The sequence below is a fragment of the Heterocephalus glaber genome, unplaced genomic scaffold (assembly GCF_053883595.1).
Source record: "Heterocephalus glaber isolate CG9 unplaced genomic scaffold, H.glaber_assembly_v1.0 deba00000347, whole genome shotgun sequence".
Taxonomy (NCBI): Eukaryota; Metazoa; Chordata; class Mammalia; order Rodentia; family Bathyergidae; genus Heterocephalus; species Heterocephalus glaber.
The window spans coordinates 18,689,093-18,708,955 of NW_028258143.1; the positions used below are offsets into that span (position 1 = coordinate 18,689,093).

At 34.7% G+C, this 19,863-nt stretch overlaps 1 long non-coding RNA gene across 1 annotated transcript in view; it reads right to left on the reverse strand.

Moving 5' to 3' along the window:
• Positions 1-1,248: 1,248 nt before the first annotated feature.
• LOC147829872 (uncharacterized) overlaps positions 1,249-19,863 on the reverse strand; it is a 129,554-nt gene continuing 110,939 nt past the window's right edge. The window contains exons 2-3 of the long non-coding RNA XR_015446105.1: positions 4,545-4,679; positions 1,249-1,950 (exon numbers count right to left, since the gene is read on the reverse strand). This is a non-coding gene — a long non-coding RNA (uncharacterized LOC147829872). The remainder of the gene's footprint in view (positions 1,951-4,544; positions 4,680-19,863) is intronic.

Consider the following 19,863-nt stretch of genomic DNA (forward strand, 5'->3'; position numbering starts at 1 on the left):
CGCTCTTTTAAGAGCTTCACAAAGTAGAGCCTACAGGCAGAGGATGGAGGAGCTGGACAGAACCTAAGGAAATCTCTTAGCCTAGAGGCTTGGTCTGTCAGATAAGGAAGCCAAGGTTCATAGAGGTAGTCTTATTAAGCCAAGGGTACTACTTAAACCAGTACCTGAACTATTCCAGAACCCACAGAAAGAATTAAGATGTTTCATAATTGATCTGAATTAATAAGCTGTTCCATAGTAGTAAAGGGATTTAAATTTATGTTTCAAATTTATATGAAGCTGACAGAGTTGTAGGCTTCTAGTTGACACAAGCAGAATGCCTCAGAGATATTACTAGAAAAGGACTGACGAGAACAGAGGGTGAGATTCCTATGGGAACTCAGCTATACTCACATGGGGGCCAACGTGCCAGCAGGGCTATTAAGACTGTGATGGGGATTTCTGGGGCTTCTGCGAATGACGTGGCTCACAGTTTTCACCTTTGAGCTTTTTGTAACCTAAATTTTTTGTAATATAAAACACATAAATACACATGTTTACGTGTATGTGTTGACCTTACAATCTTAAAATATGCAGTTCTCTTTTTCAGCTTGTCTTTTTTCACTAAGCAACAAGCAATGCATTTAGTATTATATCACGATGTACATCTAACTCTGTTCTTTTTCAATGTTACATGCTATTTCAGTGTTTGTGCACCCATAACTAATAAATAGCAGTTATCTTAAACTAGTCACTCTTTAATAATATAAATAATGCATGACCTTGTTAACAGAAATAATTTGAGCAAAGAAATAAAAATGAAAAAATCTTTCTGTCTCTTAATCTCATTTGCACTTCCAGGATTAACTTTGCCAAGACTATTTCTGATTATTCTATCCTTCACTCTTATGGATTTAGATCAAAAATCTCATCTATGTATTTAGGATTTACAACTTCAGAGTATCTACTGACATTCTGTCATCAAAAATGAGATAATGATTTGCCTGGTTAATCTTCCTTGTCTATCTCTCTTTTGCTCAATACACTCAATACTTTTCATTTCAATGTTATTATATTTATATTTTTTATTGTAATATTTGTACTTTATGTAAGATATAATTTAATCTCATACTTCATATTTAGGATACAGCTAAAGCTCATAAAACAAACCAAAAAATCAACATTTTTATTATTATGACTTTGCAATATTATACTATAACTGTTTATTGGTTTAAGGAAAATTTCCTAAATGTTTATAACTAGAGGTTATCATATTTTCTATCTTATTGCTTTCACTTCCTTTGGGACATAGTTAACTGCCACTACTTCTGGTATCTTACATGATTTTTTTCCCCAGGATCAATTTTTCTTTTCTTTTTGCTGTAGCATAAGCTAAAGTACACTGTCTTAGTTACTTCATTGCTGGGATAAAATACCCAACAAGTTAAAGGATTATCTTAGATGCTTTTCTCTCATTGCTGAGGCAAAATACCTGACACCCAAAGTTAAAAGGGAAAAAGTTTGTTTAGCTCATAATTTGTAAAGGTTTCAGTCTATAAATGGTTGGCTCCAAGGCAAGGTAGCATGGCAGAAAGGCATTGCAGAGGATAAATAGCTCATGCAGGCAGAAGGTAGCAAAGAAACAAGCAAGTGGTAAGACGAGCCTCTTTCTGGCCCTTATATTGTATTCAGACTACCAGGATTAGGATGGTGCCAAGCAGTCAGTGGACTGGTTTAGTAATCACCCACCCTTAATCTTAACATTGCACCATGAATTGATCACACACTCTAGACTCAGCCACCTCTGAAAAAGCACCACCTACAACTGAATGAGAATTTGGGGGATATCCAGACACAAGCCATAACAAGGAGGAAAGGTTTATTTTAGCTCACAGTTTGTAGAAGTTTCAGTCCATAGTCATCTGGCTCCAAGTTAAGATGGCATGGCAGAGGCACAACACAGAGGAGAATCTGTATGGCAAAGCAGGCAGGAGGCAACAATTAGCGAGCAAGAGCAGCAGCCTGCCTTCCATCTGTCTCTTTATATTCCATCCAGATTACAAGCTTATTGGTTGGTCCCATCCACACCCAGGAGGGGTTTCACACTTCACACACCCAGAACTGTGTTAAACCAGTTTAGTTATCACACACCCTTACTCGATATTCATACATTTTAGATTCAGTGCATGAGGCTTTGGGGTGACATCTAGATATAAGCCATAGCATACACTTTTTTCATACAGGATATCCTAGAAAAACATTCTGCATTCTTATATATACAAAATAGTTTTCATATTTTGCTCTCACATTTGTTTGAGAACTTTCCTAGAAATAGAATTCTTGTTTGAAAGTTTTAAAATCAGATTTTTAATGTATGGAAATATTGCTATCATTCAATTTGTTATCAATATTTTGCTTAATCCATTTTCTTTTTCTCTATCCTTTACTTTCTGCAATTAAAATAGACAAAATTTACATGGCTGTTATAATGATTAGAATTGGATTAAATTCATTTTCTTTTTGTGTTTACTTATTTTCAAAAATTGTAAACAGTAAGTAATTTGGAAGTTAGTACTTTAACATCATGGATATATCTGGTTCTTCAACATCCTTTTATCTTTGATAAACTGTGTCTGAAGCAATTTTCATATTGGGGGAATTGCAAAGTAGCAATATGCTAAATTGTTCATTTATTCTGTTAAAAAAAATCAGAAAGCTTCTTTTGCTCCTCACTTTTTCTCTCAAACATACATTGTATATGAGGTGTGATCCAAAACCCAATGAATGATTAAATTTTAAAAATTTATTACAGTAAAAAAAAATGTTTTCATCAATACCCTTGAAAATACTCCCCTGTCATCCAATACACTTATCTAATCATTCTTGCTATTTTCTGAAGCACTTCTGAAAGTCTTCTTTCATGAGCATCTCTAGTTGTGCTGTTATGGCTGCCTCAATGTCCTGAAATGATTCAAAATTATTTTCAAAAATGTTCATTTTTACTTTGGCTTGATTTTTACATTGTCTGTTATCAGAATTCCAGCTTCTATTTCCTTATTGTTTCTATTTACCTGATACTTATCTGTCCACATCTTTACTTTTTAGCGTTTCTGAGTTTGTTTTAGGTATGTCTTATATTTATAGCATTGAGCTGGGTTTTTCTACGTAAGTAATTTGGAAAAAAATATTTCTTTTAATAAGTGAATTAAAGAAGTTCTATTCATTTATATAACTGAATATGAAAATGAACATTTGGTCTCAACTCAGGTGATAATAAGTTACATTTATAGCGATATTAGTTCATACTAACTGTGTTTCCTCATATACTCTATTGGCTCTTTTAAAATCTTTTTTATTTCTTTTTTGTCTTTAGGAAGCTTTATATTTTTCTTCTAGTGATTTCGTCCACACATTACATTTTATGGGGACCATCAGTCATTACTTAGGTTTCTCCTGCTTGCTTTGTCAGCTTTAAATGAAGTTTCTGACTCCCACTTATAATTATCACCTATGCAACAATCATCAAGAGATGGCTATGTTTTCCCTTTTCCTTCTCATTTGATAAATTATTTGTTTTGGAAAATATATAGCATTAATCTCCTTTTCTTCCACTCATGTATCCACTATTAAATTGATATTGCATCTATAATTATATTATTACATATATTTAATGTTCACTACCATTCTTTTTTGAAGTTTCCCTAGTTATCTCTTGGTTTGATGAAGTTGGCTTATAGTATATTCCACAAGAATAACTCTAGAATACAATATTTCCTGTTTGTGAATATAAAATCTGTTTTTCTAGAGCCCTGATACTTGAAGGACTGCTAACTCACTCAGGAGAGCAGTGCCACATTCTTTTACTTTGGGATGTATTCATAGAACATCACATGGTATCTGGAAGAAGGTAGGAAATCAACAAATATCATGAGATTTAAATAATAAAAGATACTGAATATCAGTTTAATCAAGTATAAGATTAACTCTAGAATATATTTTTGTCAGTATTCAGGATCCTGGAAAATACAAGATTGAACACTGGACAGATTGAGGTTTTGTCAAATTGTAATGAGAGCCTGTGCCCTCAGTACTGCAGGCAAATAAATACCTCTCAGAAGAATTCTTACTTGGAATCATAATGCAACATTCATGTTCTGTCCTTACCGCAGATCTAAATAAGTATATGTCTTTGATCAATTCACAGTAAGTATATCTTCCACCTAAATGAACAGGTTTTCAGTTTAGAGTATTTTCTCTTTTAAAGGAAAAAATAAAACAGTGTAGAATAAGTCCACAGGAGAGGGTTGTCACCCCATGACAATCAGATGTTCGATTCTCACTGTCAGAGGCTGAGATTCATGCTCAGCGCACAGCCACATTGCTTTGTGCCCTGTTTTCAAGGGAACTCCTATTGTTCAGCAGAAACAAGAAACTGAAAGCAAATGATGAGAAATAATGTGTCAAGAGGATATACAGAAAAGAGTGCAGCACATAAGGATCTGACTTTTCTTTTAATTCCATTGAAAAGAAATCTAAGGAAATGTAACAATTAAGGAAACAAATACCTGGCTTACTTAGAAGACTGGCTGGTGGAGGCAACATAAACATTAGAGGAAGTTTGTCCGGAAGGTGTCCTTCAGGAAGTTATTGCCAGCAGCCAGGCTAATAGAAGAAATTAAGCCTCTGGTGCACAATCTCCCCTGTGAATTTCAAAGCAAGACCATAATAGTAAGTATTAATGATGTACTTGGTACTATCCTGGAGCTTCCCCATACATGTTATTCCTTAGTGCTCACGACAACCTTTTGAAAAGAAGTGGCTTCATTGGTCCCTTTGTCAAAGGGAGTAAGCTGAAGTACCGAATTGTTGGTCAACCTGAATCTTAGATTGGACTTTGCCTCACAAAAAGTTCTTACTTTGTGTCTGACATAGTTTCTCTTTTTCCCTTACTTTTTCACTGCCTCTTATTTCCAAAGAAAACAATGAGATCAATAAAATTGGACAGAGGAAGTTGAGGATGAATATTGTGACAGATATTCATGACCCAGAGAAGGGCTGTATTGAGGAAGGAAACCAGATGACCTCTGTGTGGATCATAGCACAGCCATCATACTGAACACACACAGAGGTTTCCAGAGTTGCAGAATTGATCATGACTCCTTTTTCCAATGAGCGGTAAACTTTAAATTACAGGATCATAGAGATGCCTTCATATTTTTCAACATGTTAGCTGCAAGACTCTTTGTTAAATATTACAAGGGAAATATGTAGTACAGCATATTCAACTTGTAATTAAAAGCCCTGGAGTTGGGCTACCCAGCTCCATCACTTGCTAGCTGTATGACCTTGAGCAAGTTACTTAGTCTTTCTCTGCCAGACCTTGTTCAACTGCAAATTTTGGACAATTATACTACTTAATTGCAGACTTCCAATGATTAAACTAAATCTGTTAATACTGTACCTACAAAGTTCGCAGAGCAGACCTGGATGTATACTAAGGCATCCACTGGGTGCAGGGAGTTGGCTATTCTTGGAATGCTGATTAATCATTATGTATAGATGGACTTAACAGAAAATTGTAAGACTCCATAAAGCATGATCATAAAGCATTGTTTACAACCTGCTCGTTTACAGGTGAAGTGAGGTTAAGTAGATAAATGTTTCTTAGGCAAGACCATAAAGCTGAATACTAACAAGCTACAATTTGAACCCAGCTCTCTTTAGTTCATATAAAAAGTCAACCTCAATATTTCATTTATCCTATACTGTCATTTATATTACATTTGCCAAATGAATATGATATATATTACATAAACACCTTTTGTATATATACTCATCATATAAAGGCCCATAATAATTTAAATGTTAATTCCATGTGATAATGAACCCAAATTATAAAAATTGAATTCCAATAAACACATTTCATGAGCAGAAAAGTCTAAGAAATTATTAGAACAGATATACGCTAATCTTACTTGACTCCTCATTCCTACCAGGTGTTTATCATACATTAAACTCTAAAACTCATTTTATTTTTCTAAAATGGTCAGATATAAATAGAAAAAGAATAATTCAAATTTATCTCCATTTTTATGCATCTAAAATGAGAGAAAAAGATTCTTAAAATACTTAGTAAAAAGCTCAAGAGTGATGATACTCAAGAGTGATGATACCCAGCAGCCAGCTCCTTCTCTACAAGGAACAAAAATAGGTGTACAGCTGCATAATGAGATGAGTAATCATAGGAGAACACTGGAAATTAGCAGGAGAAAAATGGAAATTTTTCAAGATTCAGAGACCTGAGACCATGGAATAGTAAGAAAAATAAAATACCCCAGCACCTGTTGCCTTGGCTTCCTAGCCTGAAGATAGAGAGTTGTCTCCTCTGCAAGGGTAAAGATGAGAGAGTCCCCAGAAACTTTATCAACCCAGATGCTGGAAATCATCTATCACAAAGTTTCACAACCTGTATAGACTCACCGTCTAACTAGACAATTCTAGTAACTTGAAATCTGAACATTATTAGCCTTGCTGTAGAAAGAATTTCACATTATCACCCAGCCAATCCCAGAGGTGCTGTAGCCAGGAGCCATCTTGAGAAAGGACTTATTTTCTAAATTTGGACTGTTCTTGGGGTCAGAAAAACCTGCCTACATCCACCTCTGAGACTCCACAATTGTTCCGTCTCACACTCTCACTGAGCAGAAGCAGCTTCATAAACAAATTTGGCCCAGTAGAGTGACTGACTCAAACCTTCTGAGTGTCCTCTAGTGGATGGATGCTGCTATGTGGAAGGGAGCAGAGGGCACCTCCCTTAAGTATTATAAGATCTGTGAGTCTTTCCCCTGGGTCTAGAAGCATGGCCAGTTGCAGATTCATGACAGTGCCAGAACAGAAGGCAGTCACCACATGGTTGCTGCCACCTTCCCAGGCAGCCCTGTTCACGAGCACCTGTCACTAGCAATTCTGGGAAAGGACTCCATGGTCCCACTCTGCCCTGCCCACAGAGGTGTGCTGCAGCGATGTTGCAGCTCTGAATGTTGCCTGCCCCTTGGGGAGCACACACTAAGAAAATACAGGGAGAAGCTTTTCCTGCTGTCAGATATGTTCCATTCTCACTGGCCCTTCAATTGAAGAAACTGGAGGAAAGACTGGGAGAAAAGTCCTCACTGTCATACTTCTCCTGGCCACATGCAGTAAAGGCAAGCCCCAAGAGGAATTTTGCCCAGCTAAAGTTCTTCTCTCTCCCTCTCTCTCTCTCTCTCTCTCCCTCCCTCTCTCTCTCTCTCTCTCTCTCTCTCTCTCTCTCTCTCTCTCTCTCTCTCTCTCTCTCCTCTCTCTCTCTCAAGTCAAGGGAACAAAAGCTTCAATTCTCATCCCATCCCTAAGCACATATACCTAAGCAAGATCCCAAGAGAAATTTTGCTCAGCTCCAGCTGTGACCTACTCCTGTTTGCCCCTGCATGAGCGTTGTAGTCATAGTTTTGCCAAGGAAATACATTTAATGTAGAATGGATAATTTATAGGATTTTAAAATGGTATTTACCCAGGAAGTCAAATACAGAGGATTACAAGAGATTAGCCACACACTAGAGGCCTAAAGAATCCAGTAAAGGCCTGGATCCCACAACAGTATCCCACACAAGTCCAGCTAAAAGCTGAGAATACAAGGCAATGTCCTCCACAAGTCCAGCCAGTGGCTTAGAGCCCATGGCAAAGTCTCATGCTTGTCCATATTGAGGATTTGCACCTGGAAGGCCCAAAGACCAGTGGTGGAAGCCAGAAAACCTACACTGGTAGGATGAAGGATTTGTGTCACTGAGGGATCTACATTGGAGCCAGGAAGTGATGCTCACAGTGAAGAACAGAGCTCCCCTGACAAGGACAAGAACAGCAGACATTTCCAGCAACTGCAGGGCCCTGAGCTCCTCCTCCGATGAAAACAGCCAAGTTCACATCAGGAAAACCATCCACAGCAAGCTTCTCCTAGAAAATGAACAACCCATAATCTTTCCCTTCAGTTCTCTCTTCACGGCTTTTGGCAACAATCCTCAGGTGGGACTTCCATGCCCAGACCATGCTGATTCAGTTCAGCTGGGTGTTACAAGTTGCCCATTAGTTAATCCACCACAGTGAGTCAGGGGAGAAAAGTCCACACTGTTACCAGCTCCCAAATAGGCATAGCTAGGGTGGGGCCAGAGGTCTTGGTCTTTGGTGGGCAAGTCTACAGGATCTGCAAAGAGCACAGATTCCACTATAGGCCACCCCTGCACTTTATCCGGTAACACACTGCTAACAAAACTAGTTATTTGTACCACAGATAGGATACTGTGATTCCCTCCACATCCTCTCCCAATTCAACATCTGGGCATACATCACTGTCTGATCAGAGGAAAAGTAAATTGAGTTCCTAACCACTACTGGTACCCCTACTGTCAGAGATGTTTACAAGTAAAAAAAAACAATATCAACAGTGCTTGACAAAACCCCATCACTTGATAGGGTCAATCACTCCCACTATAGGGTAGACACACAATATGAATCTCACATACTCTGCTCTTTACACCAGATTGGACAAAATGCTAGGATGTCCACATTCTCCCATGACTAAAAGAGAAAGTGAACTTCTCTGACTCCAATATGCTAAAGACCGTGTCTAAACTCACAGATCATAGGAAAACAAGCTATATAAGGAGATTACGTTATTAAAGTGACCAGCTGAAAATAATTCCAACATTGCATTACAAATCAATATTCCAAGATATATCTTCAGGAGGCAGCTGCTTATTAAGAAGTTCACCTCATAAAAGAAGAAGATGTATCCAATTCACCAGTACCCATATTTCAATACAGGAACATAAGAGATAAAAAAGCAAACACAAGATAATATGACATGTGCAAAAGATTGCAATTCTTTAATAACAGATTCCAAAGAAATTGAAATGGATGAAATGCCTGTTAAAGGATTCAAGACAATGATTTAAAAAAATAAATAAATATGATCTAAAAGAATACAAATAAATGGTTAAATGCAATTAGAAAGCTACTATATGATATTAATAAGAAAGTCAGTAGAGATAAAGATTTTGAAAATGAATTAAACATGAATCTTGGAAATGAAAAACTTAATAAGCCAAATAAATAAACAATTCAAAATGCTTAACAAGAAATTAAGTGTAAGGTCAGGGATTTAGCTCAGTGATGCCACTGTCTGCCTCACAAGTGCAAGGTCCTGAGTTCAATCCCCTGTACCAAAAAAGAAAAGAAAAGAAATTAAGTGTAGGTAAGAATATCTGATCTTGAAGTCAGTCCTTTTAAATATAACATTCAGACAGGAAAGAAAGAAAAGTTAAGAAACACTGAAGGGAACATTCAAGATTTTTGAGATACCAATAAAAGATCAAATTTTCACACCACTATAATATCTGAAATTGAAGTAATTAAGATTAAGGGCATACAAAATATTTCAATTAAATAATGTCAGACAACTTCTCCAAAGTTGAAAAAGACATTGGTATCCATGTATAAGAAGCTTAGAGAACCTCAAGTAGACATGGCCAGGAAAGATCTTTACCACAATATCAGTATTATAGTCAAATTGTAAAGATTACACAACAGGAAAAGGAAGTAATTTTAAATTCTGCAATAGAAAACTACCACATTACATTTAAGACTAATTGCAGATGTCTCAACAGAAGCCTACAGGACAGAAAGGAATGGAATGACATATTTCAAGACCTGAAAGAATATAACTGCCAATCAAGATTGCTAAACCCAAGAAGTCTGTCTTTTAGAAATGAAGAAGTAAAGATTTTCTAAGATTAGCAAAAACAGAAAATTCGTGACCACCATCCAGTCTTATGAAAGATGCTTAGAGGAGTCCAGAAACCAGGAGTAAAAGAAGATAATCAACACCATGAAAGCATTTTAAAGTACACAGGCTAATAAAAAAGTAGACAAGCAAAGGACAAATAGAAAAAAAATCAGTCAATATCAGTAAAATAAACCATCAAATTACAAATATTAACAAGAGAAGATGAAAAAAGAAAAGAAATTAAAACAAACTAGAAGAAAAATTGTAAAGTGGCAGACATAGTCCATACCTTTCAATAATGACTATGAATTTAAATATACTAAATTCTTCATTTGAAAGATATAGACTGGATGATTAGATTAAAAACAAGACCAACGGTATACTCCCTACAAGAAATTCCCACAAAAACTAAAAATGAAAAAATGGAGGATAATATCCCAAGCAAAGGGAATCCCAAAGCAAGAAGAAATAGATAAATTTATATCTGTCAAAATAAATTTTAAGGCAAAAACTGTAAAAAGAGACAAAGGTCACTATATGGCAATGTTCAAGAGATCAATTCATTAAGATGATATAATGATTCTAAGGCAATATGCACCTAATATCAAAGCACTTGATTTTACAAAACAAACACAATTAGACCTAAAAGAATAGATAGAATCAAATTTAAAATACCTCTCTTTCACCACTGGATAGATCATCTAGACAAAATAGTGAACAACAAATCATCTTAGTTACAGTATACAATATATGAAATCAATTTAGATATTTTTAGAACATTCCATTCAGCAGAACACATTTGTTTTTAATCAGTCTGTGGGATATTCTCTAGAATAAACCATATAATAGACCACAAAAAGTCTTAACAAATTTAAAAATTGAAAATCACATTCTTTCACAATGGAATGAAATTAGAAATCAATAAAAAGAGAAACTTTAGAAATTATTCACATACATGGATACTGAACAACTTACTTCTGAATGAACAGTAAAAGACTGAGGAGGTCAATAGAAAATTTTTAAATTTCTTCTAATAGATAAAAATATTACTATAGCATACCAAAACTTATGGAGTATAGCAAAAGCAAAATTAAGAAGGAAATTTGCAGCAAAAATCTCTACCTTCAGAAAGAAATATTTCAAATAAACATCCTAATAATACATCCAAGTGAGTTAGAAAAAAAAAGAATAAACCAAACCCAAAATTAGTCAAAGGAGAAAAAGAAAAATCACAACAAAGTTAATGAATACTATCTAAAAGAAACAAAAAACCCCAAAGAACAATGAAACAAACTATTCATTCTTTGAAAAGATAAACAAAATAAACAAACTTTTACCTAGACTAGTGAAGAAAAAGAAGACTCAGATAAGTAAAATAAGAAATGAAAGTGAAAATGGAGGTATTACAAGTGATACTACAGAAATGGGAAGTATCATTAGAGTTTATTTTGAAAACCTATGTACTAATCCTATGGAAAATCTAGAAGAAATGAATAAATTTTTGTACATATATAAAAACTAAACCAAAAAGAATTTTTTAAATGAATAAACCAATAAAAATTAATAAGATTGAATCACTAATTAAGCCTCCCAACAAAGAAAAGCTAAGGACCAGGTGGCTATATTGCTGAATTTTACCAAACTTTAAAAAACAATCTAACATCAGTGCTTATGGAAATATTTCACAAAATTCAAAAGGAGAGATAGTTTCTAATCTCATTCTGCAAGGGGAACATTACTCTGGCTAATGACAAGGACAAATTAAAAAAAAGAAAACCATAAACTAGTATCTGTGACAAACAGATGCAAATATCTTCAACAAAATATTAGCAAACTGAATTTAATAGTGCATAAAAATCTCATACACCATGATTAAGCTGGTTTCATTCCAACAATGCAAGAATGGTTCAACAAAATCAAAGCAATATTAGCCTGCAGTTTGCTGATGTTGCAGGATAAAAATGAAACTATCATTTCAATAAATTCAGAAAAAAAATTGATAAAATTCAACATTGCTTCATGATAAAAATACCAATATATTGTGTATAAATGAACATACTTTAACAGAATAAAATCTATATGTGATCAACCCACAGCCAACATAATACTGAATTACAAAAAGATGAAATCATTTCCTCTGAGATCAGGGATAAAAAAACTGTCCATGCTTGCCATTCTTATTTGACATGGTATTACAATCATAGCCAAAATGTTAGAAAACAGAAAGAAATAAACGGCACACAGATGATATAAGTTTTATGTAGAAAAACCCAAGACTCCAGTAAAAGACTATCAGAACTGATAAATTCAGTAAGTAGCAGAATACAAAATGTGTAGATAATTGAAACACCAGTAATAAAATTGATGAGAAAGAAAGCAATGAAAGCATTCCTATTTACATTAGCTATAAAAAATGCTAATAAACAGAGAGAAGAATTTCCATCAAAATATTGATGAAAGAAATTGAAGAAGACCCCAAAACTGGAAAGACTGCCCATGTATATCATTTTTAAAAATTTATATTGTTAAAATGTCATACTACCTAAAGCAATTTATAAATTTGGTGCATCTACCACCAAAATACCAAAAATATTCCTCACAGGACTAGAAAAAAATCACACAATTCATGTGGAAGCACACACAAAAAACCCCAGTGACCCAAATTAATCTTGAAAAAAAAGTGCAAAGCTGAAGGCATTGCATTAACTTCAAGACATACTGCAGTCACAGTAACCAAAACGACATGGGTTGGTCATTAAAATATGCACATAAACCAGTGGAACATAATAGAGAATCCAAGTGATTCTTGACAAGGTACCAATATCATACATTGGGAAAAAACCAGCCTCATTAACAAATGAGACTAGGAAAATTGGATATCCACATGCAGAAAATTGAAACAGCCCCACCTCTCATCCTGGACAAAATCAACTAAAAATGGATTGAAGACTTACATATAAGACCTGAAAGTAACAGACAAAAATATGAGAGAAATATATCCAAATTTTGGTATGGCAATAATTTCTGGATAGCCTCCCCCCATATCTTTCACCATACACTAAACTAAAATCAAAATGTATCAAAGATCTAAACATTAGGACAGAAACATTTAATCTTCTGGGAGATGAAATAGATAAAACTCTTAACAGCATACATGTAGGCAAAGACTTTCACAACAAAATTCCAGATGTACAAGAAATAATATCAAGAATCAACAAATGGGATCACATCAAATTAAAAAGCTTGTCTGCAGCAAAGAAAATGACTAACAGAATGAAGAGACAACATACAAAATGGGAAAAGTTTTTTGCCAGGTGATCCTCAAAAGACTAATATCTAGAATATTTAAAGAACTCATAAATTTAGACTCCCCCAAATTTAAAGACCAAATTTAAAAATAAACAATGGAAATGAATATATTTACCTCTCAGATGAAGAAATATGAATGGCCAATAAATAATGAACAAATGTTCAATCATCACTGGCCATACAAGAAATGCAAACTAAAACAACACTGAGATTCCATCTCACTCCAGAAAGAATGGCTACCATAAAGAAACCAACCAATAACAAATGCTGCCAAGGTTGTGGGGAGAAAGGAACTCTCCTCCATTATTGGTAGGACTGTAAACTGATACAAACACTGTGGAAATCAGTACAGAGATTCCTCAAAAAACTAAAAGCAGAAATTCCATTTGATCCAGCTATTCCTCTTCTAGGTATCTTCCCAAAAAAGTTGAAGTCATCATACCACAATGATGTATGCATACCCATGTTTATAGCGTTGCAATTTATAATAGATAAATCTTGAAAAGAGCCTGTATCTCCAACAATAGAATTGGCTAAAAATGTAGTATTTATACAGAATGGAGCACTACTCTCCCATAAAGGATAAACGTGAGTCATTTGTAGGAAAATGGATGCACCTAGAGACCATAACGTTAAGTGAAGTAACTCAGACACACAAGCTTAAATATCACATGATTTCTCTTGCATGGGGAAATACAAAATATAATATTAATACAAAATAAAAGACAGATAATAGAAAAAAGAGAAAAAATAAAAGCCACTATAATCTAGTGTAGACAATGTATCTAAAAGTTTCTTAACTTAGAACCATTGTCTTACATATTTTATCAGTTCTTAAGGATATTAGTCTAGTTTTCAATATGTATATGATAATTAACTTTATAAATTCTTACATATAAAATAAAGAAATTAATTTGATACTGGGAAAATAAAAGGAGATGGAGGGAGGGGGCAAAATGAAGGGAATTGAAATGTGTTATGTATGTTTACCAATTCTCTACCGTGAATGTATTCATTATCTACTGCAATCATACACTAATAAAAGTGAAGATAGCAAAAATTGACAAATGAGATTACATCAAATTACATGGCTTACAAACAGCAAAGAAAAATCAAAAGAATGAAGAGACAGTCTACAAAATTGGTGAACATCTTTGCCAGCTATTCATTTAACAGAAAATAAATATCTAGAATATATTTTAAAAATTAAAAATTTAACAATAAAAGCAATTACAAGTGGACAAATCTTCTGAATAGACAGTTCTCAAAGGAAGAAACAGAAGTGGCCAAAATATATATGTAAAAATACTCAATATCATTAGCCTTCAGGGAAATCCATATGAAAACTTAAAATAGTCATTATCAATAATACTAATGAGGAAGAAGGAGGAGGAAGATGAGAAAGAGGAGAAGAATAAAAAGAAAAGGTGGAGGAAGAAAAGAGGAGAATAAAGGAGAAGAGGAGGAGAAGGTGAAATGCTAGTGAGGACAGGAAGAAAAAGGAATTCTCATACACTATTGGTGATATGTAAATTAGTACAGGCACTATGATGTATAGTGTGGATGTTCCTCAAAAAACTTAAAAGCTACCGTCAAATGCAAATATCCTACTCCTAGGTTCAAAGGAAAATAAATGAGTATACAAAACAGAATCTTCCATATTTGTTGCATCACTATTCACAATAGCTAAGATATAGAATCAGCCCAGGTGCCCATAAACAGATTAATGATTAAAGAAAATATGGTATATGTACACAGTGGGTATTATTCAGCTATAAAGAATGAAATTCTTTCATTTGTTCAAAATGTATGAAAGTAGAAAATAGCATGTAAAGCAAAATAAGCCACATACAAAAAGAAAAATATTACACATTCTCTTTCATATGGGGAAAATATTGACCTGAAATTAGAACAATGATCATTAGTGAATAGGGAAGTTGTCAATTGTGGGGGGAGGGTTGAGAACAGAAGGGTCAGTATGATCAATGATTGCTGTATTCATGCATGGAAATATCACAAGGAATCACATTTACTATCACAGTAAAATTAACGTGTTATTTTTAAAAAGATCAAAGACACTAGATCCAGGAAGTTAGCAGTGAATTTTTTTTATTCATTAAATTTATTGGTATGCAATATGATGACATTAGTCATTGGGAAGTTGTGCCTTTACATGATATATCTTGGTTATTATTTTCCCCCCATTCCCCTGTCCTCCCTTCAACCACCCCACCCCTCCCTATTTAAAGACTTTGTTTCTGTTTTTTTTTTCTTTTCTCATATTTATTCCTTTCCCTTTTCTTTTCCCTACCCTTTCCACTTCCTCTTCCCCTTTGAACCTTTCATTCCTATATCACATTATCTATTATACATTTTGATCCCTATTTACACTTTCAGTTTCACACACCAGAGAAACCATTTGGTATTTACACATGTCTGTTCTATTTATTTCATTTAAGAGGATGGTCTCAATGTGCATCCATTTAGAGCCAGGGATTTAGCTCAGTGGTTCCACCACCTGCCTTGAAAGCGCACAATCTCGAGTTCAATCCCTGGTACCAAAAAAATCAATGTGCATCCATTTAGCTATAAATGTCTCTAGTTTCTCATTCTCTATGGCTGAGTAATACTCTGTTTTATTAAAAAAAAAAAAACACATCTACTTTATCCAGTTTCCAGCTGATGGGCAATTGGGCTGTTTTGAAGTCATAGCTATTACAAACTATGGTATGCCACTACAAACATGGGTGCGCATGTATCACTGTGGTATGAAGCATTTAATTCTTTTGGGAAGATACCCAACAGGAAAAGAGCTGGGTCAAATGGGACCTCTAATCCTAGTTCTTTGAGGTAACTCCATGCTGATTTCCACAGTGATTGTATGAGTCTACACTCCCACCAACAGTGGAGAAGTGTTCCTTTTTCCTCACAACCCCACTAGCATTTGTTATTGGTTGATTTCTTGACAGCAGCCATTCTTTCTGGAGTGAGGTAGAATCACTGTTGTTTTTATTTGCATCTCTTGAATAACCAATGATGTTGAACATTTTTTCATATGTTTATTTGCTGTTTGAACTTTTTCTTTGTCTGAGAAATGTCTGTTCATTTCAGGTGCCCACTTTTGGATTGGGTGTTTCAATTTGGGAAGTCTGATTTTTTAAAGTTCTTTATATATTGTAGATAGTAAAGCTTTATCTGAGGAAGAGCTGGTAAGATTTTTTCCCCCATTGTGGGTTGTCTCCTCACTCTGTTGGTGGTTTTTCTTGTTGTACAGAAGCTTTTTAATAAGGTGAGATCCCAGTTGTTGATACTTTGTGCTAGTTCACATGTAACTGAGGTTTTATTCATAAAATCTTTCACTATGCCAATGTCTTCAAGAGTTCTACCTAACCTCTCTTCCAGCCAGTTTCATATTTCTGTTTTAATCTTTAGCTTGTTAATCCATTTTGATTTTAGTTTAGAGCATGGTGAGAGATAGGTCTCTTTTTAGTATTTGGCAAGTTGAAAGACAGCATCATTTATTAAAGAGGCTATCCTTCATCCAGTGATGGTGTTTGAGTACTTTGTCAAAGATGAAGTGGCTGAGTAATTCTAGAGTTGTTTCTGCATCTTCTAATCTGTTCCACTGATCCTTTCTTTGCCAGTACCATGCTGTTTTTATCAAGGCAGCTTTGTAGTATAGTTTCAACTTGGAGATTGTGATAACCCCGCCCCCAATTTGTCTTTGTTGCCTAGAATTGCTTTTGATATCCTAGGTGTCTTCTTGTTCTAAATGACTTTTTAGATTGTTTTCTCAAGCTCTGTGAAGTATGCTATTGGAATTTCAATTGGGATTGCATTGAATCTATATAGCAGTTTTGGAAGTATGGCCATTTTCACTATGTTGATCCTTCCTACCCAGGAGAAGGGGATGTCTTTCCATTTTCTGATATCCTCTTCAATCATTGTCATAGTGCTATAGGTTTCAGAGTAGAAGTCTTTCATTTCTTTCATTAGGTTGATTTCTAGGCACTTCATTTTTTTTGAATGTTATTGTGAAAGGAGTTGTTTGTCCAGTTGCACTCTCAGTGGGTCTGTTTTTCTTGAACAGGAAGGCTATTGATTTTTGTGTGTTGGCCTTGTATCCAGCTACTCCACTAAATTTGACTATTAAGTCTAGAAGACTTTTAATGGAGTTCTTGGGGTCATCTATATAAAGTATTATGTCATTTACAAATAATAACAATTTAATTTCCTCATTTCCTATCTTTATTCTTTTTATTACTTTCTCTTGTCCAATTGCTATGGCTAATGTTTCCAGAACTCTAATGAACAGAAGCAGTGATAGTGGACATCCTTGTCTTGTTCCTGATTTTAGGATGAAGGGTTTCAGTATTTAGTGTGATGTTGACTATTGGCTTTCCAAAGATGGCTTTAATCACATTGAGATAAAGACCATCTATCCAATTTTCTGTAGGGTTTTTATCATAAATGTGTGTTGGATTTTGCAGAATGCTCTTTCTGCATCTATTGAGACGATCATATGGTTTTTGTCCTTGGCTCTGTTAATATAGTGTATTTATTGATTTATGTATGTTGAACCATCCCTGCATCACTGGGATGAATCCCACTTGGTCAGGATGTATGATGTTCTTGATGATCTTCTGCATTCTATTTGCCAGTATCTTGTTAAGGATTTTTGTGTCTATGTTCATGTGTGAGATTGGCCTATAGTTCTCTTTTTCATTTGGATCTTTCTCTGCTTTGAGGATCAAGGTGATACTTGCTTCCAGGAATGAATTCAGGAGTATTGCTTCCCTTTCAGTTTCATTGAAGATTTTAAATAGTAGTGGCAGTAGTTTTTCTCTAAATGTCTTGTAAAATATAGCTGTAAAGCCGTCAGGACCCAGGCTTTTCTTAGATGGTAAGTTTTTACTTACATTTTCAATTTCTTTGGTTGATATTGGGTTGTTTAGAATTTTTAGGTCTTCTTTGTTCAACTTTGGTAATTCATATGTATCTAGAAATCTGTCCATTTCTTCTGTGTTTTCCATTTTATTGGTGCACAGGTTCTCAAAGTAGGCATTGATGATCCTCTGGATTTTGTCTGAGTCTGTTGTAAATTCACCCTTTTCATTCCTAATTGCATGGATTTGGGATTTTCTTTCCTTTTTCTGATAAGGTTGGCTAAGGGTTTGTCAATTTTGTTTATTCTTTCAAAGAACCAACTCTTGGCTTCATTGATATTTTGTATTGTTCTCTTAGTCTCCATTGCATTGATTTCTGCTCTGATCTTTATAATTTCCTCCCTTGTATAAGCTTTGGGTTTGTCCTGCTCTTCTTTTTTCTAGAAGCTTGAGGTTCCACATCAGCTTGTTTAATTGAACTCGCTCTGTTTTCCTAATATGAGTATTCACTGCTATGAATTTCCCTCATAAGGCTGCTTTCATTGTGTCCCATAAATTCCAATGTGTTGCATTGGCATTGTCATTTAATTGTAGAAACAGTCTAATTTCTTCTTTAATTTCCTCTGTGACCCATTGCTTGTTTAGAAGTATGTTGTTCAATTTCCACGTGTTTATGAAATTCTTGTAGTTTCTTTTCCTGTCGATCTCCAAGTGGATTGCACTATAATCTGGTAATATCCAGGGGATAACTTCAATTCCTTTGCATATACTTAACCATGTTCTATGAACAAATGTGTAGTCTATTTTGGAGAACAACCCATATGCAGTTGTGAAGAATGTGTATTCTGATTTTGTGGGGTTGAACACTCTGTAAACATCTTTTAAGTCCATTTGTTTAAGAGTTTGATTGAGTTCTAGTATTTCATTGTTTATTTTTTGTTTATATCTATTTGTGACAGTGTGGTATTGAGGTCCCTCACTACTATTGTAATAGTGCTTAGTTGATTTTCCATGTCCATTAATATTTGTTTTATATAGTTGGGTGCACTGGTATTTGGTGCATATATATTTATGATTGTCATCTCTTCCTCTTGTATTGTTCCCTTTAAATGGATGTAATGGCCTTCTTTGTCTCTCTTAATTAGTGTTAGTTTGAAATCCACTTGATCTGCAAAGACGATAGCTACTCCTGCTTTTTGGGAGGTTCCTGTCACATAGAGAATTGTTTTCTACCCTTTAACTTTCAGTTTATGAGTTTCTTTTTGAATTAAGTGTGTTTCTTGTATGCAGAATAGTGCTAGATCTTGCTTCTTGACCCATTCTGCCAGTCTATTTCTTTTGATTGGTGAATTGAGACAATTAACATTGATGGTTATAACTGAAATGTATTGACTTATCCTTGTCATGACCTTTTCCTGTTGTTGGATTTTCCCCCTTTGTGTTTAATTTCTTGTCTTACCTGATGGATTCATTCTTCTGGGCTTCAGGGGGTTGTGACCTTCATTGTCTTTTCCTAGGTTATTGTTTAAAATTTTTGGGACTGCTATTTTGGTATTCATGAATTTCCTCAGGTGTTCTTTGTCATGAAAGTATTTTATTTCTCCATTGATTTTGAAAGATAGTTTTGCAGCATACATCAATATGGGTTGGAGGTTTGTTTGTTTTTTTAGGCTTGAAATACTGCTCTCCAGGCCCTTCTAAACTTGAGGGTTTGTGTTCAGAAGTCTGCTGTGATTCTAATGGTCTTTCCTTTGAATGTGATTTGTTTCTTTTCTTTTAACTGCTCGTAGTGTTTTGTTCTTTTGCTGGGTTTCTGGAATCTTGACTATTATATGTCTAGGTGTAGTTTTTTTTTAACACAGCTATTTGGAGTCC